We start from the raw sequence: 27972 nt of genomic DNA, 5'->3' as shown, positions 1-27972 counted from the left end.
AGCACTTTTATCCACAAAGCACTTTTCAAATGTTAACTAATTAAACATCACAAGCACCCTGGGAATGAGAAAGTTATTATACCAGACTTATATGCTTCCTGTAACATGTATATTAAATACTTTATTTTGAGTTTATTAGAATATTAGTGACACAGATGAAGAAAAAATTCATTTTAATATTGAATTGTCTTCACGTAATGTAATTGAAAGTGTTATTGAAAAATTTGATTAAATATTCTAAATTTTTCATTTAAATAGAATAATATAGGACTTGAGGCTTTTAATGTATATTTGGTGTGACATATTGGGATTTGAAAGCATAATAAAGTAAAATTAATTGGATTATTTTAAATCAACCCTTGAGGGAGAGTAAAAGAGTCATCAAAATTGTTAACATTTATCAAGCCTCCTCTAAGCCATGCACAATTCTAACTGGTTTACAATTCTCAGCTCATTCAATCCTGGCAACAGCTCTATACTGAACTATATACAATGATCACCATTTCACAGATGAGGAAACTGATTGAAAAGAGGTTATGTAATATGAATAAGATTTGATAGTAAGGAGCTTAGCCAGGTAGCCTGGCTCCACAGTTCATGCTTTTAAACTCTATGATGTATTATTAAATTCACAACTGAGAGTAAATTTTTGAAAAGACGATTATAAATTATAGGCCCATAGACAGTTATTAAATATAATATATTGTCCAGGATCCTTAGAAGTCTTATACATACTTAATTGTGAATACAGAAAATGAACTTAAATGCTGGCATCATTACAGATTTGGAGAAAATAATGATAGATTTCATATTTTCGAAATGGATCTTAATGCTTGATAATTATTTTAAATGCACATATATTAAAAATATTCTCTGACACTAACTACAGTTAAATTTTTGAATTTTTAATTTCTCAATTTATCTGTTAATAACTTCTATAACAACTGTTAAACTTAACAGAGTGGGGAAAAAATGCCATATGTAAAAATTTCTTCTTTAGTTATGTAAAGTACCTAAGTGTCTGTGTGTGTGTGTGTGTGTGAAAGAGAGAGAGAGACAGACAGACAGACAGAAAGACAGACAGACAGATTGAGAGAATGTAAGCAAAGAACAAGTGAAATAAAACCCTTATATTAGAAGGAACCAAAAATCTAAGTAACCCTGGCCCACATATATTGTTTCAAATATCACAGTAAATTAAGTAGATATTCGATAAGCATTCTCCATACACACCATATCTGTTAAACTCCTGCTATGAATCTGTAGCAAGGGAGAAGAAAAAAATTTTTTAATTCGTCTAGTATCTTTCTTATATATAATTGAGTATATTAGTACAAATATGTTGATGGAAAAGGAAATGTTCATTTACTATGATTTAATGTACCAAGATACATGACTTAACATGAATCAAATAATATCATCCATTAATAATTGGTTTAATTTATTGTGGATTAGATTTATATTTTAGTTCAAATAGTGACTTCAAGTATCCCTCTTATTAAAATATAGATAAAACCTAAATGACAAATGCAAATTTTATCTGTTACCAATATTGTATAACAGTGGCTCCATTATAATGTGCTGAATACTTAAAACTAATAATAAAATAAAAAATTTTTAAAAAGTCAACTTTAAGAAAGCTACAGAATTCTCACCTCCTTGTTGAACCGACACAGACCAAATTCTTTAAGTCTGTTTTCTACTTCTCTTGTGGATATTCTGTCACCACAATGCCCCCTCTCATCATCCCTAACCTCACAAATGTTGAGACACAGGCCTAAAAAGACATGTATGTTCAAACATACATGTTATTAGAAAATAACTCAATGTTTAAGAAACACCCAGCTAGTATATCATACACTAGGAATATGTATGCATTATACCCTTTTGCTATTGTTTTTCCTCCAGTTAACAATTCCATCACTTCTTCTTTACTCCTGGAAATGTAAACTTCCTCTCATGAGAGTTAAAAATGATGAAATTAGGCATGGAGCTTACAAATCAACCATGTCAATGATATTTCAAAATTCTTATTAATGTCAGCTTCATTAACCCTCCACTTTGAATAACTCAGTTCCTTTGCTTTGTCAGAAAGACAACTATTTTTAGGGTATATGTCAAGATAGGAATAATAAAATTTAGTAATAATTAGAAAGTGCATAGGAAATCAAGACATTTTATACTTACCTACAAGAGCGGAAAGTTTTTCTTTGATTTTTGTCTTTGTTTCTGAACTACCAGTTAGGAATGAGAAACCTTATACCTAATATATGTGTTATGTAAGGCTAGTGGAGATAGTGCCACACGCAGGCTCTTATAAATCTCAAACAAAACTCTAACTCAAGATATGGAGCCTAACCATCAAACAATCTTCCAATTTAGGAGTCAATCATTTTGATAAAAGCACCAGACTTGGTGATGTTAAAAGAAAGTTACAATAAAAAGAGGAAAATGTGACAAAACAGCAGGGCACACTATATTCTAACTTGTCTCACTAAGAAATTAATGTGCTATAATGTTTGATCACAATCTAGTTGTTAAGTGAAATGATTGTGTGACAAATGAATGTAACATAAGTGTCACAAGGACAACTAGATAGTGAGGGGGTGTTTCATGCCTAAAAGTGATGCCATCCTATATTAATAATGCCATGGTAGGAAGGAGTAATTTTAATGTTTATTATTTTTTGTTATGAAAGTAATATTTTCCTATGTGTATCTACATAGTTGAGTACTATATAGAGAATTATATGTGTGTTATATATATGTTGTGTATGTATATAGAATTTTTTGTCCTAATTTTTCCATCTAACATTACCTCTTACATTATATTTTCTTAAGAAAGTGTCTTGTAAGTTGTAATGAAGGAATCTCTATTCCACCATATATACCAAGTAAAAAGGAAGGAAAAGGAATAATGGAAAATCTGCAGCCAACTGATTATATCACAGTGCTAAAGCAGTAATTTCATTTGCAAATTTTTTTTTTAAAAAAACCTTATCATCATTATTGATCACCTGAGCTTTCACAGGTGTAAAAATAAGAGCATGACATGTAGGCCCAGTACTCTTTATGTTGTAGACAACAGAAAACCCAAATCAAATTGCCTCAAACAATGCTTAAGAAGCTGAAATCCAGAGGAAGTTCTGACTTCAAGTGAGGCTGAATTTAACAGTTTTGTTGATATTACCAGTGAGCTAGCTTTTCCTTATATCCCCCACTTTATAGTCCTTATTGTCTAATTTATCCTCTAGTTCCATATATTTGCCCCTAGTGACCCAATTCACAACGGCTATACACCTGACACCCTCATATCACACCACCCAAGAATAAAAAGACCTCAACAATCAAATACAAATTTTTGGTTCAGGATCAACTTGCTCTAGGTTGGATTACATGGCTAACTCTAACCCAATCACAAGGACCACAGGGACAAGATTTTGACAAACCAAACAAGACCAGGTCTAGGAATGAGAATAGGGTCAATCCCACCTACAAAATCATTGGCTAAGGATAGAGAAAGATAGGCTGGGAAATGAATATTGCAAGACAAACAAAACAAAATAGTAAAATATGTACTCTATGCCAACTTATTTTGTTCCACTATGGTTGGCTCAGATAGGACCTCCTGTGGTCTTCACAAAATAAAATGAGAAATGTGAAAAATTAATAGATGATTAATTAGTTAACAACAAAGATAACAAAGTATTTGGATTCGTCAGACTAAGGAAGAGAAATCTGATGCAACAGACTCTATAGGAATAGTAAAAAATATATATATATATTTTTATATATATATATATTTTATATATATATATTTATATATATATATAATATATATAATATATATTATATATATATGATCTACATTATTTTCCCTTTCATAAAGACTAAGGTTCTGGTCTTCTAGATTTTCCCTTTAATGAATTCTTCTTGCTATGAGACTCCCTGTCCTATCACAGAGCCAAATTGGAATGCACTATCATTTCGCCATGGTTTAGAGTGGCAGAATTAGTCTGGCCTTGTGCCTAAGCATCTTGTCACTCACAAGAAACAACCATAAGAAAGGCTAACTTCTATTAACTGCTTATTATGTGCTAGACAGAGTGCTAGGAGCTTTATATAGATGCTTTTATTTAAGTTTCACAACTCCATTAGGTGGTAACAATTATTATCCTCATTTTAAAGATAAAGAAATGAAGTTGAGCTTCTTCTTTTCGAAGGTCACAGCGTCTAGGTAGTGCAGAATTCTTTCTACATGTTCAAATGAGAAAAAGCACAATGACCTTAAACTGAGTCAATTGCAGAGCTTGGAGATGAGGTATTTTTAAAAGAAGAGTCTCGCTTTTCTTGAAGACATATGTATGAGCTTTTTGAGGATAGCTACAATGTCATATGCTCTTTGAATGCTCATTACAACCATCTCAGTTCACAACTACAATTGGTACTAACGGACTATGTTAGTGGATGGGTTAATATGGCCAACGAGAGTCTTAATCTATTGTTTAAATCTACCTATCTAATTTATAATAGGCACATAGACTCAATTGAATTAAAGTTTCTTTTACATGCTAAATCTATAAATATAGATTTTATCTTAACAATTAAGCCCTTTTGTATCAGTCAGCAACTGGTCCATAACAAACCACCCCAATACTCAAGTCATAGAAAGATAAGTATTAATTCTTAGTCACACATCTATGAGTCAGTTGGACCATCTTTGCTTCAGACTGGACCAGACCTACTCTGCTTCACTGGTTTATTCAGAGGCCTAGGCTGAAGGAGCAGTGGCTACCTGAGGTATCTTCTTATCTTGGTGGAGGCAGAAGAGCAAGAGGGTAAATCCTAGTATGGAGGTATACGTCAAACCTTTGTTCGCATTTCTAACATCCCATTAGCTATATGTCCCAGAGCAGCATCAATGCGATAGGGAAATATAGTTCTCCTTTGGAGGGGTTTTGGAGGGAAGAGACTAAATATTGTCTAAGCAATAACTGACTACTATGGTTCTTCAAAGAAAGAATGAGGAGAAAATATGAACATGTATTAAGCACATACCCATTTATCCACCACTTTAGAAAAGATTATATAGTAGGTAATAATGTAAGAACTTTTGAGCTAGATCTTCGACTGTAATAGTGAATAATAGTCTAGTGACTAAAGTGTTATTTCCTTGTGAATTCTAATAGCAATTTCATTGGTAGATATACTTTTCCCCATCGGACAGCTGAAGAAACTAAGGCATCAAGTGATCAAATCGCTTGATCAAAGTCACACAAATAACAAGTAGCAAAGGTAAAATGTAAAGATTGAGTATAAGCTTAAATTCTTTCAGCCTTATCAATGTTGTTTCCCAATAGTACATAAACTCTTATGTGGCTTCAGAAATTAATAATGAAAAATAGACTACACATCAATTAGGGTTTGATCAGGCACAATGAACCAATATGAGTGACAGAGAACAAGGAATTCATTATATAAATATAACCTCTCATACAAACCTGGATGTCTGCTGCATCTAGGTCTTGGTGTTGAGCCTGAGCATCAGCAGTCAGGAAGAGAAGATGGACATGAAATAGTGGCAACCAAGGACAAATAGGAATCTGCAAGGAAAAAAAATGAAAAGTTACCCCATCTTTCACCTCCTTCAGTCCCAAAGATTTGGGCCACTCATGAGACAGGTCAGCATCCTTGATCACAAAGCTGTACTTATGCCTGGCCCAGGATTCTCAGGAGCTGGAGGGGTTTCATGGGAGCTAAAGGTGCTATGGGCCCAGCAGCTGTTCTTTGCCAATAGCAAATCTATGACAGTGCCCATAAACTCCAACAGCGCCTGCCCTGGAACATTCCTCAGAGCCTAGAAATGGCTACCCTTTGGTGCCAAATCCCATAGATTTCTCATGTGGCCAACCCTAACCTGGAACCATATTGGAAGAGAATTTGGAGAAATTGACATGGTACAAAACCATCACACCAATTTAGTACTTTTACTGTGAATTAACTAGATGTTGTATTTAAAACAGGAAAGTAAGAAATAAAGTGGTCTTGCTTTTTAAAACTTTTAGGGGCTCTAGAGTGGAAAATATTGAGAGATGTCAGAGGACTAATGTCCAGAAGTTTCTTCCCATGCTACTTTTTACCGTCATGTTTTGTATTTACCCCATTTGGGGATGGTGACAGGTCATCATTACTTTTTATTTATTTAACACTGACATCTCATACTTAAAGAGCCAAATACTTAAGTTTTTTTTTTTTTTTCCCCAGCAAATGTCACTCTGACGTATATTATTTTGGCTGCAAGAACTCAAATAGGCTCAAATAGAAAAGAGGGAATTTATTGGCTTATACACCTGCAAATTCAAGGATTACTTTAACTTTAGGCATAGCTAGGTTCCTGGGTACAAATAGCATCATTCAGGTTTACTCAAGATGTCTCAACTCTGCTAGCCTCTTCTTCTCTTTGTATATAAAGTTCGTATTTTTCTACTCCAAACAAACTCTCTCCACATGTCAGAAAACAGAAATGTGCATCTTTATATCTTGAGTTGAGAGAGACATGTTGAAGTTTAGGCTATTATTCTCTTCTCTTTTCTAGAAAGCATGGCAGTAACATTACAAAAACACCTTTATTAGTGCTCTGATAACAGACGGAGTGTAGAAATTAAAAAAAAAAAAAGAACAGAACATATTGGCAATAGAACCAAATGCAGTTTTCTATAGATAGCACTGGCCCACTGCTGTCACAATTTAAAATACATTTAAAAAATTGTCACCAAATCTAAAATACACACACACAAAAATGAAACAAAACAAAAAAAAAACTCATAGAAAAGGAGATCAGACTTGTGGTTAACAGCAATGAGAGTTTGGGGAGAGGAAGTTGGAGAAAGATGGTCCAAAGGTACAAACTTTCAGTTATAAGTAAGTATTAGGAATGTAACGTACAATATGATGACTATAGCTAACGCTACTGCGTGATATATACAAAAATTGTTTAGAGAGTAAATCCTAAGGTTTCTCATCACAAGGAAAAAACTTATTTCTTTTTTTCTTTTCTACTTTTTTTTTCTTCTTTTTTTGTACCAAATGAGAAGATGGATGTTAGCTAAACCTGTTGTGGTAAACATTGCATAATACGTATAAATCAAACCATCATTCAGTACTCCTTAAACTTTTACAGTGATGTACATTAACTATTTCTCAATAAAACTGGAAAAAATAAGGGAAAAAAACTGCCACCAGATGAACTTTATGGCCAGCTTTAGCTTTATGGAAAATGAAAGAAATCTAATGTCCAACAGATATTCTATAATTGTTTGTCTTTGCCTGAGATTTTTTATTAACAAATAATCATGCATACAGTTATTGATTGGTCACTCACAGCTCAAAAAAGAATCTATAAGAATGGTGAGGCTTCCTCATAATGAAGAATGACCTCTAATCGTAATGGATTTCGCTTTCAGGTAAATTGGTAAAAGCTAGTTTTTATAGAATGACAAAATTATTATTTTTCTTAATGGCTTTGTTTCCAGAGAGAATGTGAATCCATAAGTGAAAATGTTGAAATCGTTTCACAGCTGAAAGTACCGATTCCTTCCCTCATTCCTTCCCTCTGCATTGAGAGTTCACAGTATTATTACTCATCAGGGTAAGCACTAAGGACAACAAAAAGAATAAGACATGTCCTTGCTCTAGAGAAGCTCATGATGAAGGGAAAGAAAGGTCAAAAAGCACAGACAGTGCTACAGGTCCCTTATGTTCAGACAGCTATGATGGCATAGAGCAGCGAATGCTTAGTTTTCATGAGGGGCAGGGGTGGTGTCAGAGAAGGCCTTTTAGATAAAGGTCTTGATGAAGAAACAGTAATTTTCTAATCAGAGGCCTAGAAAGCATATTCTGGGAAGAAAAGATATCACCCATTGTTACAGAACTTTGTGAATTAACCAAGTCACTGGTAGGACAGGGGACAGTAGGAAGGAATGCCCAGGAAGCTAACAGGGGGTGAGAGCAGAGAAAATGGGATGGGAATAGTTTGTCATGCCAAGGAGTTTGGAAAAATAACTCTAGAAGCAGGAAAAAGGGCGGGTGACAAGAGAGACTGATTTCACTGAGACCTTATAGAGGTTACAGAAAAGGTTGACATGGGGCCTAAACTAAGACTGGAAGTCTACAGAGACTTTGCAACATTCAAATGTAAATTATTAGTAATAGGTTGAATGAAGGAGCTAAGTAAGAGGAAGAAATCAAAATTCCTCTCACATATCCAGTTTAGGAGACTAGCTGAATGGAGATACCATTAAAGATATTAGGGAAAATGGAAGAAGTAGACATTGGAGTGGGTAAGGACAGGACAGGAATGAATTAGGAGAGTGAACAGAGCTGTGATCACCTACGCTAACAGACATTAATTTTGTGTTGTAGTACAATCACTACATCAAATAATCTGTTTTACCGATAACATGTTATTCTTTGATATATTTTGGTTACTGTCCCACTTAAATGTATTCACCATGACAAAAACACATGGTACACAACAGTATGGACCAAGTCATCTGTTTCTATATTCCCAATACTGTATGAGGAGCATAATACTTTTAGTAGAAGTAATCTCTTGTGATGCTTAGTATTCTATCTTCATGAATATATTATATATTCTTTGGGGAAGAAAGCACCATCTCCATGTGACTGTACAATATTTTGATGCACAAAAAATTTTCTGACCTCAACTAGTGATCTCTTTATTAAAGCCAAGAACTGATTCAATTCATATTTTCTAACCTCCATTTTCCATGTAGAGATATTTTCATCTGTAGGAGTATCACAATGCTAAACCTTACTAAATGATGCTTTTTGGTTTAATTTTCAAAACTCAAAGACTACAGATTCTGACAGAATAAGAGTAAACTATTCAAGAGGAACAATAATAGCTACTAGTTGTTGACTATACATAGCATTTTCAATGATGTTCTAGAAACTTGCTTACTACTATATTATAAAATTTTCACAGTGATCTTGGAAGAGACATTAAAATGAATTACAAGAGAAGTAGCCAAGTTTTTTTCACATTAGATGTCAGGGTGAGTGCAGGGAGGTGGGGTTTGGCATCTACTCTTGTTTCACACTGAGTCTTTTTCATTTACTTTTCTTAATGCATTCAAAAGTTGTTAAAGTTTCTTATATAAAAATATGATTGATTGTTAACAGTGACAGTAATTGCATTTTAGCAAAAGTAACCATTATAGTAAATTTTCTTCACGGAAGAGAAATCTAACTAACTAAAGTCGCTAGTTACTTCCTCACACATTAACTTTGAAATTTTTTAACATAAAAATACTCGATAAGGGAAGTACAGATTAAGGAACATAAAATTGCATGCAATATTTATAAAACTACTTTCAATAGGTAGTTCACAATTTTATATAGCTGTTAATCACAAATTAACTGAAACAAAATATAGGGGAAAAACTAAAATTTCTACACTATTGAACCAACTAAATCTAAGTCCTCAACTGAAGCCTTTTAAAAATAACCCTCAGATATCTCTTATTTTCATTTCTAAGCTACAGAAGTTAATGATTTTTTTGGAACCAAGAAGATGCATTTATATCATGCCCTTAGAAAACTGAGTCAAATGAATACACAAAGATATGATTACAAAGAAAAAACAACCATTTTACATGTACAGAGACAGGAGAATACTGCATATAGTAGTAACAAATTGTACATGTTAAATCACAAATGAAACAACATTAGCATTTAATCTCATGTATTTCACTGCACACCTGAATACTAATTAGCAACTAAAGTAGGAAATGTGTGGTACTGCATGTATTGATGAAATCTCAGTTCCATATTCTTCAGACACCAGTGATTTAACATGAATTGCACACTGGGAAAAGCTACTTCATCATTTTTATAGTTTTCTTTCTAAAATTCTTTTTCCTTATTATTGAAAGCAATATATTAATTTCAAAATCAATCAAAGGTAACTGAAATGTTGGCTAAATGTGGAATTGCATTTTCTAATATTTATTGTTAAGGATGTATAGACAGGAACCACCATAAAGAGTATAAAGCAGAAACCTCAAATTCAGTATGCAAATAGATGAACAGTATTCAAGGTAACCTACATCAGTTGAGTCAACTCAAATTTTTCTTTTGGGGGAGCCATGAGAACACTGGCACTTTGTTTCTGCCCCTCCTTAGCCCTATTTTTAAAATTGTGCCCAGAACTGCAAAAGGAAGATCGATTTTAAAGGCTGAGATAGAGGAAAAGGAGTTTTAACTTCATGATTTTTCCCTGGCTGCCTCTGTTCATCTCTCTCTGTTTTCATTCCTTTGCTAGCCTCTGTATTTAAATTGGTCCTTGCACTTCCATTTGATTTATTTTGGAGTTATTCTTATAGTTGAGAATTTTATTCAAAAAGTGAATTTCTTTGAATTAATACTTTTTTCTATTTTTCCACTATCCCCATAGATTACACATTCTCTCCCATTTGTTTGTACCATTTTGCCCAGCAATTGCATCTATAATATAAGTTAGTTCTTATTATGTATGGCAAGAAAAGCATTGGGGAAAATTGCAGATATGTATGTGCTTGTATGTGTGTGTGTATGTGCATACATGTATAAGTGTGTCTGTTTGCTTTTGAGTTGTATTCTAAAATAAGGGTTCAGTATAAAATTGGTGATAGCAGTCTTTCGGCAAAGTCCTATTTCCTTGAAGCCTGGCTGGTGTCTCATTTATTAACAGAACATAGAGGTAAAGGTAATTACAAAATAATTACATTAGTAGACATCAAAATAAAATGTTTTGAAGAGAAGGACCTAATAAATAACTGCTAAAAAAGTCACAGGACTTTATTAGTTAAGGTGCTTCTAGTTACAAACAACAGAAAAATCAACATAAACTTGCATAAACAATAAAGAGAACTTATTGGTTCATGTAACTAGCAGTCCAGAGGATGAGAAAGACTCAGGTACAAATGACCAGAGTCCAGGTGATTTGGCTGAAGTTGTCTCAGTTCTTTCCTTCTTGATTGTTGGCTCTGCCCTTAGGCTCGCTTCTTTCCACATTGCAAAATTTCATCTATGAGCAACAAGGGTCATGTTCTTTCTCATTCACATCTCCCAAAAGAAGGCATGTGCTTCCCCAGCCAAAGAATAAAAATCTCAAACTTAATTCTAATTGGTCTAATTTTGGCTACTCTGGAATCATCTGCAGTGGCAATAAGGAAAAATGTATAGTAGTCCTCCTCTTACACAGACAGACACACACACACACACACACACACACACACACAAACACACACTACTCCTATATAGTCCCAAACCTTAAATATATCATTTTTTCTTATATACACATGCGTATGATAAAATTTGAACTACTCTTGCACTTTAGGAACCAAATAAAGGTGATTTGAATACTAGCACTGTGATACCATGTTAGTCGCTCTGACAACCAAGATGACTACTAAGTGACTAATGGGCAGGGAGCTTATACAAGAGTGGATAAACTGAACAAATGGATGATTCACATCCCAATCTGGACAGAGCAGGATGGTGCAAGATTGTATCATACTGCTCAGAACAGCATGCAATTTAAAACATGAAATGTTTATTTTTCAAATTTTCTATTTAATATTTTCCAACTGTGGTTGACCCTAGGTAACTGAAAATGGAGAAAGCAAAACCATAAATAAGGGGAACTACAGTATTGGTATAGACCAACCAAGGCATGTGCCTGGTGCACTCTGATACAACTCAACAGGTTCTTTAAATATTGAAATGTTTCTAAACGATAAGTAGCTAATGCTCTAAATCTTTCCAAGTGTTCCTCACTGTATCAGCAACCCAGCCTGAAATCCCCCTGACAACCCCATTATGAAGAAACTAAAAAGTTAACATCTGCAAAGTAAGGATCCATTTGGACCCTGCCCCAGGATGTGGCAGGCATTCTGTTTGAATAGATTATGTCTTTGTCATTAAACATTTTGAATATCATCTACCTGTAGCCAAGGGCGGCATCAATCCCACTGCATTAGTAGTCTAGAATTGCCATAACAAAGTACCACAAAGTGGGTAGCTTAAAATAATAGAAATGTATTCTCTCATCAATGAGAAGCTCTAAGTCCAAAACCAAGGTGTTGGCTGAGCAATGTTCCCTCCAAGATTTTAAGGAAGAATCCCTCCTGGTCTCTTCTAACTTTTGGTAGTTGCTAACAATCCTTAGTTTTCCTTGATTTGCGGCAGCATAATTCTAAATGCTGTCTACACTAATTCAGCATGATCTCATCTTAACTTTATTATATCTGCAAAGACCCTATTTTCAATAAGGTCACATTCACAGGTTCTGGTTGGACATAAATTTGGCAGACACTATTCAACCCAGTATACTGCCCACCTCAAATGGGATGGTTGCTATGCAATGGGAAATTGGCAAAGTGGTGTTAGGGGTTTCCCACGGTGTCTACTATAGATACTGGAACCTCTGGGTCTTTGCTTTCTTCATTTATAGGTGAACTAGCATTTCCGATTTTATTTGTATCTTTTGAGCTAAATCCCATACTGCTTTATCTCATTTTTAATTCTAAGGCCTAAGTTCATGGATTTCAAAAAGTAGTCTGGGGAAGGGATCTGGCAGAGTCCTTAAATTGACATGCCAGTCCAAGCACTATTAATAGAGTGAATAAGCAAGTTATCTCACCTAGATAAGTACTATTGTTTTTCAGATTATGGAGCTATAATTAAATGAAAATTTATTTAAAATCTTCCTGCATTTATAGTACCTGTTTGCCATTATGTATGTTCTTTAGCAACAGAGAGTAAAGTACAATTACTATTGTATTTTAGCACACTGGTCTCTAATAGAAGGGTCATGAGTAAACTGGGATACAAGTCTACCTGCTGTCACAAGGGCCAAAAAACAATAGCTCAAACAAATAGACATTGATTTCTTTCTCATGTAAAAACACAATCAGTCCAGAGGTCGTATGGCAGCTCCACAGTATTTAAAACCTAGGCACTTTCTACTTTGTTGTTCTATCATTCTCAAGATAGGGCTTTCATGAAGCACTCTCACCAGTGTGGCTGCATTCTGCTCACACATCATTGGCCGGATCCTAAAATATATGGCCAAATATAGCAGCAAGAGTAGCTGGGAAATGTAGTCTTTATCTGGACAGACATGTGCTCAGCTAAGTGCTGAGAGTTCTGTTACTAAAGAAGGGAACATTAGCATCCTTGACAAAAGTTGCATGCAGTTGGGAGAAATTAATGGATATTCACAAATGATTGGCATATTCCTAATAGAATATGACACTTTAAGGATAATTTTTAAGATAACTTTACATATCCTTAATATTGTAATTTTGTGATTCATTTGCTTTAAACTCTATCTCATCTTACTAACTCTACTGATATTGTTGGCCTAAAAATGCTCACTAGATGTCTATACTGAGGTTTTAGAGTTATACTGAGGTTTTAGAGTTATAAAGAGAATAGTTGCAAATATTGATGTAAACAGGAAATAGTGTAGGGAAGAGGAAAAATTACAATTTTGAGAGTGACTACTTTGATAGAATGAGGTGTTTAACTCCCTTATCTCTGGTGAAAAGTTATCCAATTACAGCTAATAGGAAGAAAAGTTAAACTAGGGTATTAATATCAAAGACTTAGAAACTATATGCACAGTGCCACAGCCAAGAGAGACTTTATATAACTTAAACCTGGCACCCTGCTTAAAAGCAGATTCTTCTCAAATAAGAAGAGGCATGCCAAGGTCTTTATAAATGTTGAACAACAAATTTGGGCATAAATCTGCCAAAATAAAACAACAATGCCAAATTAAAAAAAAAAAAAAGGAAGGGGGAAGATAAACATTTTCTTAAATGGATAATTGGGAGTAGATTATTCAACTTATGATTGTTCAAAGTTCTAACTCATGCTGAAATTCTCAGAATTCTGACTTTTCACAAAACCTTATTATAAAATTTTTTATGGAGACAAATGTACTGGATGGTCTCAGTGTGACCCTCAGATCCACTCTCTATCCTTCCACAGATGATCCATGTCCCGGGAGGCTGGCTTGTGTGGATCACATCACTAGGCTTGCTTGCCCTTGGCTTTCTTGCTAAATGCCACCAGGATACTGGACGCTGCAATAACATGAGGCTGGTATTTATTCCTCTGCTTCCCTCCCTGCCACCCTTCCAGTTGCCAGTACCTGCATTCCTCCACTGATGGCTCCAGCTCCTGTCATCTGGTCCTTTCCTATAGATACAGCTGCAGTTGCCTTTCCCACTCACTAGGCCTAGAGATGATCTAACCAGGCCCCTGTTATTGGTTTAACCCTTTGGAACTTCTGCTCAGAGCAAGAACCATAAAAGGCATTTCAACGCACCTTTCCACATTCACAAGAAGATTATGTCTTTCTCTCTTTCTGATGAGCTGAGTCAAAAATTCAATATTTGACTCAGGTACATCTGAAAGGGGGATGTTCAGGATATGTGAAGACAGTGAAAAAGTTAGCAAATTGGCAAAGCAGTTCAAGTTTAGAGGAAGAAATGTGTCATCTACACTGAACGTATGCAGAGAGAGAAGCCAATGACATAACTATTCATTTAGGCATTCAGCCAAATAAGGTGCTTATCACTAAGCTAAAACTGGACAAAAATGGCAAAACAATCTTTGCATGTAAACCCAAATCTTGCAAAGCAGGAAAGGAAAAGGGCAAATATAAAGAAGGAAAACATGAGAAGATGCAGGAATAAAGTAATGTTATAAACAACTTTCATTAAAAACTGCTAAAATGAAAGAAAAAAATCTCCTTAATCCTATCCCTGTGGTTTACTAGCTGTCCCATGTCCCCACTGTACAAACAAGGTGGAAAATTGTTTCCAGTTCTTGTTTATTAATTTGATATCAACTTGCTCCAGAAGACAGATACCCAAAGCCTTTCAGGAATAAAATTAAGGCCCTCTTTATAAAAGAGTACTTCTGCCTTGGTCAATTATAAAATAATAGAAAGGGCTTTTTCGCCCTTCTGCTGGTCTTGTGAAGAAACTTAGACTAGGCTCTGTCTCTGTTCTTTTTCAAGTCTTTTTTCCTTGAAATATACACTATGTTTGCAAATCATTTAAAAATAATCCAAAAAAGAAAAAGAAAGAAGGTAAAAGTGCTAGTATGCTCTATATGAAAGAAGTGTTCTTGGGAAGCATTTGCAAGTAGATACCTAAGTGTTTTCAAAACCACATCAATAAAAGAAGAGGTTACATTGAATGACATTTGAATATTGAAATTTCAAGTATGTTAGCAAATCAGAAGGCATACAAAACAACACCCTTTCTAAGATCCCCTAAGGTTTCTATCACATAAACAGAGATTCTAGAGGGAAATTTATATAAAATAATTCACATTTGGAGCCAACAGAAGCCTTCTATTGATGAGAGTATTCCAACTGCCAACGTTTCTCAACACACACAGAATAAGCGCCTTAAGATTTCGATTTTTCATTCATTTTGAGGTTTCATTGGTTTTATTTCATAAGTAATGTCTCACAGAAAACTAGAATTTATATAAAACTTCTTTAGGATTTTAAAAGCATTTTATATCTTTGCTTTCTTTAGAGAATTTTATAGAAGAGAGCTAAAATATTGAGATTTAATCATACCAGAAACAAGGCAATAAATCTAAATTTACTATACCAAATCAGGATTTTGATATCAATAGGTACAAATCTACATATTCATAAACTCTAGTTTCCCTATTACACATCTTTTATATTCATCGACATACTGCCCAATATGTGTATCTTTATTTTTTCTAACAGTTATAAACTTGGCAGAACTCATGATATACCTCAGTAAGAACATTCTTCAACACACTAAATTTCATGGTATAATGGTTAACTTAGTACTAAGTGACAGCTGTAGTTCTCTAGAAATTAGCACTAAATGATACTACTCTCTTCTCAAGCACTTAAAGATTTAAAGTTGTCTCTACCTAATCTATGGTTGAGTACTATATATAGAAAAAGAGAGCGAGAGAGAAAGGTATTACTTAAAAGTCAAACATTTGCTTCTCCATTTCCTAGGCAAAATTATATTCTTTCATTAAACCTAATGTGTGTTATTGTTAAAAATTACATGCCCATCACTAAATGGCTGAGTTCACCTACATATTTGAGCTTACATATCAAACAAAGAAAACAGGCTTGGCTGCAAAGTCAATAAAAGTCAAATAAAAGGCCAAACTAAACAGATGAGACACCATGCCCTGAAGATCAACAAAGGAGATCATTGTTAGGTGAGCAGGCTTTAGTAACTTCAGCAAGAAGGATTTGCTGTGCTCATCACAAACACAAAGCAACTCATTTAAGCTACTTAAACACAAGAACACAAATTCAACTGCAAGACTGATGGGTAGTTTGTTGCATAGAATTGGATTTTTTTTTTACACTATATTAAGGTTAAACTCCATTGAGCCTTACGTAGATCACACAGATATTTTTGAAATTTTTGGTAATAATAATGGTGATAACAAATGGAATGTAAATTCTTTGTATCAGTTTTTTTCTTGTTGTTTTTTAATACAGCGTGTCCATAATATACTCATTTGTCCTTCCTGAGATTTGTCAGAAGGAACTTCCATCTACTAAATTGAAAAGCACAACTTCTTCTCCATTAGGATTCTTTCTGCCAGGTATTATAATTATGTACCTGGAAAACTCAAGAGACTCAACTTAAAAGCTACTTACCAAAGTAGTAGTCACACAATTAATATACAAAAGACAAACAACAAATGATATAAATATATAATGAAAGTATTCATTTAAATAGCAAAAAAGATCAAAGGCACAGGAACAAGTTTTAATAAGAAAAGTTAAAACACTACTGAAGGACATACAAGAAAATTTTGTACAAAGAAAAGATGTACCTAGTTGGAAAAGGTAACATCAAAAATATGTCAATTCTTTCTGAATTAATTTATAATTTTAACATGAGCCCAAAAAGAAAATTATTGAAAGTGGGCTTTTGAAACTAGGCAAAGCAGTCATAGACTGTATAGAAAAATAATTAACCAAAAATAGGCAAAAATAAATTGAGGGGAAAAGACAATGGGAGGGAATTAGCACTATTGGATATTAAAACATAAAAATCTGAACACTTAATGTGTAGTACTGGTTTATCATTAGACAAACTTACCAACAGCATATTGTAGAAAGTACAAAAGTAATCCCAAATGCATACTTCAATTCAATATATGAAAAAGATAGCATTTCAAATCCTTGGGGAAAAGATAAACACATCAATAAATGGTGATAAAATAGCTAAGGGAAAAGATGTTGAATTTGTACCTCACACCATCCTCTAATAAAAATAAGATAAATTTCAAATGAATCAAAGGTGTGCATAGAAAATAATGAGAGCATATAAGTATTAGGAGAAAGCATAAGAAGTTCCTTTCTAATGTTGCAGTAAGGAAGGTCTTTATGACTCAAAATCCAGAATCCATAAAAATAAAAGAATATAATAAATTTAACAACATATAAAACTATAAACAAAGTCAAAGGATAAATGAGAAACTGAGAAACTCATATCATAGATGAATACTAACCTCCCTAACATATGAAGAACTTCTAGAAACCAATAAAGAACTTACTGCAGAAGAGAAAAAGAGGAAGAAATTTACAGAAAGGAAATCCAATGGCTTATAAACATTACTTATAATAAGAGAAATACATGTTAAAACTACATAAATTTTTTTGCCATTTTTCAGATTGGAAATGGTCTAAGAGATTGGTAATGTATTTTATTCCTTGTAAGAAAACGGGCCCTCTCACACATTAGGGAGAGTTGATATTGGTACAACTTTGATGCAAGAAAATTTTGCAAGGTTTATCAAAACTGACCCACAATTGCACTTACAGGAATTTGTCCTACAGATACACTTGACTATATGTGAAATGCCATTATGGTAACATTATCTATGCCAATATTACTCAAAAAAAAAAAATTGGAAACGACTCACATGCCCATCAATAATACACTGGTTAAAAAGTCACTGAACATTACAGAATGAAGTACTGCACAGGGCTTTAAAAAAAAGAAGAAGAAGAAACTTTCTAGTATTGATCATTAAGATGTATTGTTAAATTTTAAAAGATGTATAAAACAGTGTAAATTGTGTGCTACTTTTTGTAAAAAGAGAAGGAATAAGACTATCTATTCATAATTTCTGTTAGATGCATAAAGAAACTCTGCAAGAACATAGAAGAAAATAATTGATTATGTCTCTATGTGTTTGTGTCTGTGTGTGTGTGTGTGTGAGAGAGAGAGAGAGAGAAGAGAGAGAGAGAGAGAGAGAGAGAGAGAGAGAAAGGGGTAGGGGTAAGCACTGTATAAATGGTGAACAGAGTGAGAGCAAAACTTTTCACTGTATTCCTTTTTATGTTTCGAAAATTTTGAACTATGTGAATATATGACATCTTAGGTCAGGGGAGAGGTGGAGACTGCTTGCCTGGAGGAGCTGTTCCTTTATAGCTGTAGTCACAAACAAACCATTTGCAACTGGGGAGAGTGTGAACTCAAAACTATTTTCTTCACTGCCAGAGGACTCTTTCTATTAATAAGTACACCATTAAAGCCACACTTTGGAAAAAGAACCAAGTAAAATACATTTTTTACTTATTTGTGTTGTTTTACCTAAGAGAAATGGAATTATGCCACAATATGATGTGTCCTCATTTAAGTCTTTCTTTTTCAATTATTTGTAAACCTAAAAAAACAATCACTCAGTATTTTCCTTGTCTTGGTCCATTCAGGTTGCTATAACAAAATGCCACAAAAAAATATAAAAAACAGAAATTTACTTCTCACAGTTTTAGAGGCTGGAAGTCTGAGATCAAGGTGTCAGCCCAGTCAGTTGAGGGCCCTTTTTCAGGTCACAGACTTCTCATTGTACCCTCACATGTTCAAAAGGGCTAGGCACATCTTTGAAACTTTTTTTTTATAGAGCACTAATCTCATTCATGAGGGCCTTGCCGTCATGATTTAAGTATTTCCCAAAGGCCCCACCTCCTAAAACCATCATCCTTGGGGGTTAGAATTTCAACATATGAATTTTTTGGGGGGTGGGGGTCACATACATTCAGACCATAGCATTCCTCATAACATACTTTATACCTTTTAAATCTGATTTATAAGCTGAATTTTTCTCTGCTTTTGTTGATTTTGCTATTAATCTTGGAAACTCCTCTATTTTGTCTAAATAATTTTAAAGTTTTCTGATATAGATAGATATATTATTTTAGTACAAGTCTGTCAAGTGAAAGCATAGTGGAAGGATTGTCTTTCAAACTAAATTTATGGGAGTGTCTTTTCTATTGAAACCTCATCTCCTATTGGTTACCTATGTATGATTTCACACTCCATTTTCTGACTTACATTTTATCAGCTTGCAAGGACATTTCTCTCTGTTCTTGAATATTAGCAAACCACCTAACTCGCTCCCTATGAGTTTAACAACATGTCCTGAATTTTTTGTCCAGATCATTGATAAAGATATGAAGAAAACTATCTTGATAGCAGGTTTCCACTAATTATCATCTGATTCACTTCATCTAGAAACACAGCGATGGCTAACTACTCTTCGTTAGTAGCTTCATCACTTTGTTCAATTATTTAGAAATGGCATAATCCAGACCCTACTACTTCAGTTCTTTGAAAGCTTCTCCCCTCTTGCAGATACTGCAGTTGTTAAAGCTTCCTCATTAATAGATATTCCCAGATCTCAACCTGCCTACATAGAAATTGATTCAATCTTTTTCCAGAGGTTTCACTGAAGAACACAATATAGGGAAACTATAATAACATTAGTGTGATTAAAGATAAATTCATTCCAATAATTTAGAATTCCCTTCAGCCATTGTTGTGAAGGAGAATTTATAAGACTCTTGTGTTGCAACTTGCCTTATATGGTTAAGATAATATGAAAGACACTTCTGAAATTAAAACATTATATTTAGTTTGTTCATTTTTCTTTCCCCCCCTATTTTTCTCCTCTATGTCTTAGTTTTGTTTCAGGCCTGGATTTAGAAAAAGAGCGGATGGGTCATGGGGAACAATAATTCTTGAGAGATTAACATCAACCATTATATAGTGACCAAACATATTTCCTTTTGAAAATAACACAAGCAGACTATGATAAATGTAGAAGTTGAGTGATGGATATCTGAGAGTTTGATATAATATTCCTCTAACTTTGGTATATTTTTGACCATTTTTCATAACAAAAATTAAAGTAAGTAAACATTAATATACATTCTCATTCTTTTTTGCTGTGGTGCATCTTATCAGATATTCTATAAATTACCTTTGGCCTCATCTTTCAAATAAGATCCATGTTCAGAGACAGAGATTAAAGTACAATTGGGGTAAAATGTGCTACTTATTTTACTGTATTTAATAATATGATGAGAGCAGTTAGAGAGATAATAACAATGGGTGGTCACCCCTGAATACTGAAAGTTGGGAACCATTCAGACAAATTGTTGATGTTGTCTGCATATGGTTAAAGAAGGGAAGAAGGGAACATTGCGTGGAGTTACATGAGGGTGTTATGAGAAAATAGGGTTTTAAAGAAACTCTGGGTCCATTTAAAGATAAGATGAGAAAAATAGGGAAATAGCAAATCCAGGAAGGGCTGATAATGAAAGGCTGAGCTCAAGCAATGTCTGTGTATTTTCACACATCCATAATAAAGGAAAGATGGGATTTCTGTAGCTTCAATCCCAATGACCCTGGTTAGTCTGAACACTCAGATGCCTACAAGGAATGCAGTTTTAACCCAAAACTGATCCAGAGAGAAAATGACCCTGAACCTTCATGAATATGGTTTTCTAAAAAAGGTTTGAATCTGCTCTCAACTTGAGAATGAAAGTAAACTGAACTAGAAAGAAAGAGCAGAATTTCAAGAGTTCGGACTCAAGGAGAGAGAAGCAAATGAATGAACTGATATATCTTAGGAAAAATGGTTTATTGTTTTCAGGCAGTACTGAGCTAATGAAGCAGTATACACCAGTAACTCATTTCATCTATCTATAGTTTGTTCTTGAAATTGCCTAAGAGGATAGTCACATTAGTTGTGGCATTGAACAGATCGTGTATATACTGTGGCAGACATAATGAGAAAGGTGTGCTCCAGAGAGGGAAGTGTGTCAGCCTATAGAGGGATATTTGAAAGAGACCTCCTTCCTCTGCCCCACCCCAGCCCTCATCCTAGAATCTTCAAGTGGTTTAGAGGGTAAGTTTTTTTGCTCAAGATGAGGAGCAAAATTCAGCTAAAGTTGCTTTCTGTTTGGGATCTGAGTGTGTGTTTCATCAGCCATTTAGAACTTAATTTGCAAAACCATAAATAAATTTCCCAAGCCCCTTATTCTCTTTATAAATAGCCCTTTCTCACTTGTGTGCTATTCTTCATTTGTCTGAAAAGCAAATTAAGGCTTTCTAGAAGCTATCCACAAATACATAGCAGCTTTGTGGGACCTACTTTATTATCTCATTTGTGATTTCAGAATTGATGTTAAGAATAAACTTATTAAACTAGCCAAAGATTCAAAGTTAGCTGGCATGCTTATTACTTAAGAAAACATGATTGAATTCAAAGTCATCTTCACAAAAATAATGACCTTTAATGGAGAGAAATGAAGATTAAATGACCCAAATAAAAGAAATAGATGTTAGAAGTTTACATAAACATAGCAGAATATTAGCTAGTAATCTTGATATGTCAGAAACAATTAAAAACAACAACAAAAGCTTTATGTTGATCATTGACCAGGTCTTAATCACAGTACTATTTTCTAGGGTAAAGCCATGTGGCACAGATGAAATGACAAAACAAGTATTTTTTCTGATGGAGAAGTTCAATGAATACGAGAATGCTTAGTTAATGACAGAAGAAAAACCTAAATCAAGCAGGGAAAAGATCACTAATGTGAGGATGGGTTTTAATATTCCTCAAAAATTTAGAAAGAAATCATAGATTATGGTCAACATTCTACATTTGAGTAGAAGGCAAGGAAAGAGTCAGCTGCAGAAATAGAGACTTTAAGTATAGTCATGAAAAATTCCTTATCATAAAAAGTATGTGATATTGAAATGAGTGAGCATTGTGAAATCTCATCAAAATATGTTTAAGTTGAGTGACAAATACTCTCTTTTCTCACAGAAAGATTTAAAAGCATAAGTTCAAAATTCTGTCTATTCCTAGAATGCTGTGACTACCTATAGAATCAAGGATTAATATAATCTTTTAAGAATGATCTAACAGAGAATTCTAAAACCTTGGTCAACCATCTAATTCTGATGAGTTGGTGACTAACGATATTCTAAGGAAACTGTTAAGTATGGCAAATATGCATAATAATCTAAGAGTAAAACACATAAAGTATCAATCCTGACTCTATATCTGAGTGTCTTCATTTGTAAACTATAACATATGACCTCAATCTTCAAGAGTTGTACAGCTAATAAGATGATAAATGTGAAGTGGTTTAAGATCTATAGAATATTGCAGACATACATGCCTCTATTAGTAACAGTGACAACAATATTAGAAACAAATTATTTCTATGTCTCAGTGGCACATATTTGAATAAATTCTCAACTACAAATATAAAACTCTGTGAGGAAATCTATATCCAAGAATTAAAGAAGGGCCTTGATGTTAACCATTTACTTTTGTTTATTAAGTTTTTTACAAGAATATACATTCATAGAAAAACGTTTACAAAATCTGTTGCTCAAAGAATTTTTGTAAATGAATATACTTGTGTACCCATCATCTAGGTCACAATATAGAACATTACCAACATCATAGAATATTCCCCCATGTCCCATCCCAGTTAACCATCCGGAATGTAACTACTATTCTGATGTTCATCACTATAGATTTGTTTTAACTATTTTGGAAGTTCACATAAATGAAATCATACAGTATGTACTCTATATCTGGTTACTTTGGCTAACATTATTTCTGTAAGATTTGTCGATGTGTTTGCATGAAGCCGTTATTCATTATTTCTATTGCTGTATACTATTTCATTTTAAGAAAATACCAAAACAGAAGCGCTTCTGGAATGGCAGAGTAAAGACCTCTGAAAGTCTCCTCTTCTATGAAAGCAATGAGATCACTAGTAAAAATCGATAAAATCAATTTTTCAGAACTCTGTAAATAAACCAAAGACTTGTAGCAATCTGAAGGTCACTTATTATTTTTTTTAAATAACAACAACAGTGAGCTCTGTAGCATTTTAACTTTTCCTGTTTTGATTGCCCTAGAAGCCTTGAAAATCAGCAGCCTCACACTGTAGCAGCTGTGAATATCACTCTAGTAGACACTAAAGCGGGTAGAATGGGTTTCGAGCTCCTAAAAAATCCTCAGTCAGTTCTTGCTATTTCACCTATATGGTAACTTCCTGGAAAATCCCCATTCACTAGACCTGTCTTTATTTTACTTGATTCAGAGTTTACTCAGTGAGGAGCTCTCTATTCCCAAGGCATTGTCAAAAACATTAAGTGGAAATTGTTGAACACTGTAGCTATCTAAGGTAGAAATATCATTTAAAACAAATAAGAAGTTTGGCAAAAAACTTAAAAGGAAAATCTAGCAAATGGAATGTCCATAGTGAGCTTTGAAAATCTCAGATATATTCTGGGGGATCTCGAAGGCTACATGCATGTACAGGGCTGTGTGCATGCCCCAGAAAAAAACATGGAAGGCCCTATTCTCTTGCTTCTAGCACAACTTGAAACCCTTTGCAAACACCAAGTGAAGACTAAGGCAGACATAAAATTCCAGAGCGTTGAAGGCACATCCAAACACAAACACACACAGCATCTCAGCAAAATCTTGTACATTTATTGTTTCAAGGCTTTAAGGAACTCTTACTGCAATTGTTAGCTGACCATTCAGTTAACCAAGGAAAGACCTCAGTGGTCACATATGACAAAAAGTACAAATTTTATGTAATTAGTCCACAAAGGACACTGCACAAAAAATAACAAACAGTAACAACTAAAACCCCTGAAGATAGGATTCTGATTTCTGAAGTTACCATATTATATTACATAAAAATTCCAATTTTCAACAAAAACAAAATATTATAAGACGTGCTAAGACTTAGAAAAGTATGGCCCATACACAAAGAGAAGAGCAGTTGATAGAAACTACCCTTAAGGAATCTCAGATATTGAGCTTACCCAGCAAGGAATTTAAATTGGCTGCTATAAATGTGTTTTTTTTTTTTTTTAAAAAAAAAAAAAAAAAAAAAGGAAATCACAGCTAAAAATTAAAGTATGAGGAAGATGACTCATCAAATAGAGAATATATGTATTTATTTCATGCATTAAATATGTATATTTGAATGAAATAGAAAATTTGGAATTGAAAAATACAATAACTGAGATAAAAAATTCACCAGAGGGGTTCAAGACAAGACCTGAGCTGGCAGAGAAGAATTGGCAAACATGAAGATAGATCAGTAGAGATTGTCTAGTCTGAGAAACAGAAAACATTTTTTTAAGTAAAGAAAGTGAACAGAGTCTCAGAGATCTGTGAAATACCATTAAAAGTACCACCAACATGCGCATAATGAGAGTCTCAGAAGAAAGTGAGAGAGAGGAAAGAACATGAAGAAGCGATGGCCAAACATTTCTCATGTGTTGAAAAATGTTAATCTATAGGTAGGAAGCCCAACCAACACAAAATATGATGAACATATGGAAATTTACCTCTAAACAACTCATTGTCAAACTGTCAAAAGACAAAGAGTAAAAATGTATTTTTGTTTGTAATGCTTTTCTTCTCCTATATGAATTAAAAAGACAAATGCATACATTATAAAACTGTGCTGATGGGATAGATTATATAAAATATAACTTGTATGGCAATGATTACTCAAAAGATATGGAAGGAAAAGAAGCTATAGTGAAGCAATTTTTTTGTATATTATTGAAATTAAGTTGGTATTAATCTCAAGCGGATTGTTTTTAGTTAGCATGTTAATTGTAATCCTCACAGCAACCACTAAGAAAATAATTCAAAATCATATAATAGGAGAAACAAGAAGAAAATTAAAATAATATACTAGAAAATATCTAATACCAAAAAAAGCAGCAATAGAGGAAGAAAAAGACATAAGACATGTAGAACACAAATAGCAAAATGGTAGATGTAAATCCCACCTTATCAGTAATTACATTAAATGTGAATAGATTAAGCACTTAAAAAACAGAGATTGATAAAATGAATTTTTAAAAAACGATACAACTTTATGGTGTCTATAAGAGGCACTTTATTTTTTTTAACTTATTTTTTGTTTAAGTATAGCTGGTATATAATCTTGGTTATATTATATTGGTTATAGTAATTTCAGGTGTCCAATATAGTGATTCAACATTTTTATACCTTAAGATGCGATCACCCCACTAATTCTAGTAATCATCTGTCATTGTGTAAACTTATTACAATATCACTGACTATGTTCCTCTTCCCCTTTTTACCTATCCCCACACTCTCTCCCTTCTGGTAACCAACCCTTTGGTTTCTTTTTCTATGACTCTGCTTTTCTTTTGTTTTATTTTGTTTTTAGATTCCATATATAAGTGATGCTGCGTATAAAAGTTATTTTAGATTCAAAGAACAAAGAGGTTAAAAGTAAAAGAGTGGGGGAAAATCCCTTTAGTTACTGTAACCAAAAAGGCCTAATTATGAAGAGAAACCTACAGTGGCTATACTAATAGCATGCAAAATAGCCTTTAAGACAAAAAAAAAAAAAAAAAGTTTACCGAAAACAAGGAAGGGTATTGTATAATAATAAATGGTATAATCCATCAAGATGATATAAGTGTATATGTACCTATCAACAGAGTTCCTAAATACATGAAATAAAAGTTTACAGAATTAAGGAAAGAAATAAGCAATTTGAAAACAACAGTTTGAGACACCAATACCCTACTTTTAATAATGTATAAAATATAAGAAGAGAGGGTCAACAAGAAAACAGAAAACTGGAACAACATTATGAATCAACCAGACCTAACAGACATATATAGAACATTCCACCTAACAGTAGCAGAGTTCACATTCTACTCGGGTACATATAAAATAATTCTTCAAGATAGACCATATCAGACCATAAAAGAAATTGCAGTAAATAGAAAGGATTGAAATCATATGACACATATTCTCCACCCACAATGGAATAAAATTAAAAATTGATAAAGAAATTTGAGATATTCACAAATATGTGAAAATTAACATACTCCTTAATAACTTACAGATCAAAATACCAAAAAAGAAAATTACAATATATATTGAGATGAATAAAAATAAAAACACAACATACTAAAACTTACGGCATGTAGTGAAAGAGGTGGTCAGAAAAAAAATTTATAATTACAAATGCCTATATTAAAAAAGAAGAAAGGTCTCAAATGAATAACCTGTTTCCACCTTAAGAAACTAGAAAAAGAAGAGCAAACTAAATTCAATCAAGCAAGATTGAAATATCAAAAATTAGAAGGGAAATAAATAACATAGAGCACCGAAAAATAGAGAAAAACAGCAAAACCAAAGGTTGGTTCTTTGACAAAATCAACAAAATGGGCAGCCCTTGAATCACTGATCAAAAAATAATAATAAAAATAAAGAAAATAACAGAACTAAGAAAGAAGTCTCAAATTATTAAAATCAGAAATAAACAATGAGCCATCGCTAGAGACCTTATAGAAATAAAAAGAATTATAAAGGAATCCTATGAACATTGTATGTCAACTAATTAGTTAACCATGATGAAATGGATGAATTACTAGAAAGACAAAAACTACAGAAACTTTATCTCTGTAATATCATTTTTTAGATATTTTAAGACTGTATTATTAAATAAATTTAAGTTTATAATTCTATTGATCCCTGTATCATTGTGAAACACTATGTTTTTCCCCCAAAAATAGTTTTTGCCTTAGAGTTTGCTTTGCCTTATATGTGTATAGCTACACCATTTTCTTTTGGTTATCATTTCATTTTATGTCTTTAATACTATTATTTTCAAACTTCAAGAGTCCTTGTATTTAAGGTGTCTCTCTTACAAGCAGCATATGATTGTTTCTGTTTACTTTGACCATTTTGTCATTTAACTGGAGTATTAATTCAACTAATCAAGTATTATTATTGATGTATTTGGATTTAAATTTACTTCCTTATTGTATGTTTCCATTGTACTATCTGTTTTTAGTTTCTGTCTTTCTTTCTTTTGGGTTAATAAAGTGTTTATTATTTCATTTGCGCCATCTATTAGACTGTTCATGATATGTTTATTATTATCCTATTGGTTATCTTAAGAGATTCCAATATTCATCTTTTGTTTATTATAATCTGCCTTAAATTAGCGTATTTACCACTTTTTGGATAACACTTTTAATCCTACATCTATTTTAAACCTCATAATGAATTACTACTAGTGTTTACATTTGGATTTACTCATTTATCCTTCCTTGTGTTCTTAATTTTTTATTGTGGTTCCATGTTTAAGTCTGAAAAAAATCTTTTTAAACTTTCTTTTAGTGTAGATCTGCTAGAAACAAATTCCCTCTGCCTTTGTTTGTCTTAAAATGTTTTTTTTTCTCTCTCACATTCCTTTCCAATGGATTTCTTTTGTGAGTACAGAATTCTTGGCTGGCAGTTACGTTCTTTCAGAACTTTAAAGACGTCATTGCATTGTCTTCTGGATTCCATAGTTTCTATTGAAAAGTCAGCCCTAAGTCTTAATTTTGCTCCTTTGAAAATAATGTATTTTTTTCCTCTGATGACTTTCAATATAGTTTTTTTATCGTTGTTTTCCAGATGTTTGAATATGATTCTCTGGGTATAGTTTTCCTCGTGTTTATCCTTCATGTGGTTTGTGGAGCTT

General features: G+C 33.3%; 1 pseudogene; it reads left to right on the top strand.

The window, feature by feature from the left end:
* The first annotated feature begins 7429 nt into the window (after window positions 1–7429).
* Window positions 7430–14770, top strand: LOC107513941 (annotated as a pseudogene).
* Window positions 14771–27972: the final 13202 nt, after the last annotated feature.

The sequence above is a fragment of the Rousettus aegyptiacus genome, unplaced genomic scaffold, assembly GCF_014176215.1.
Source record: "Rousettus aegyptiacus isolate mRouAeg1 unplaced genomic scaffold, mRouAeg1.p scaffold_m13_p_2, whole genome shotgun sequence".
Lineage (NCBI taxonomy): Eukaryota > Metazoa > Chordata > Mammalia > Chiroptera > Pteropodidae > Rousettus > Rousettus aegyptiacus.
Note: the sequence above shows the minus strand (reverse complement) of the source record. Positions and strands in the feature narration are given on the sequence as shown.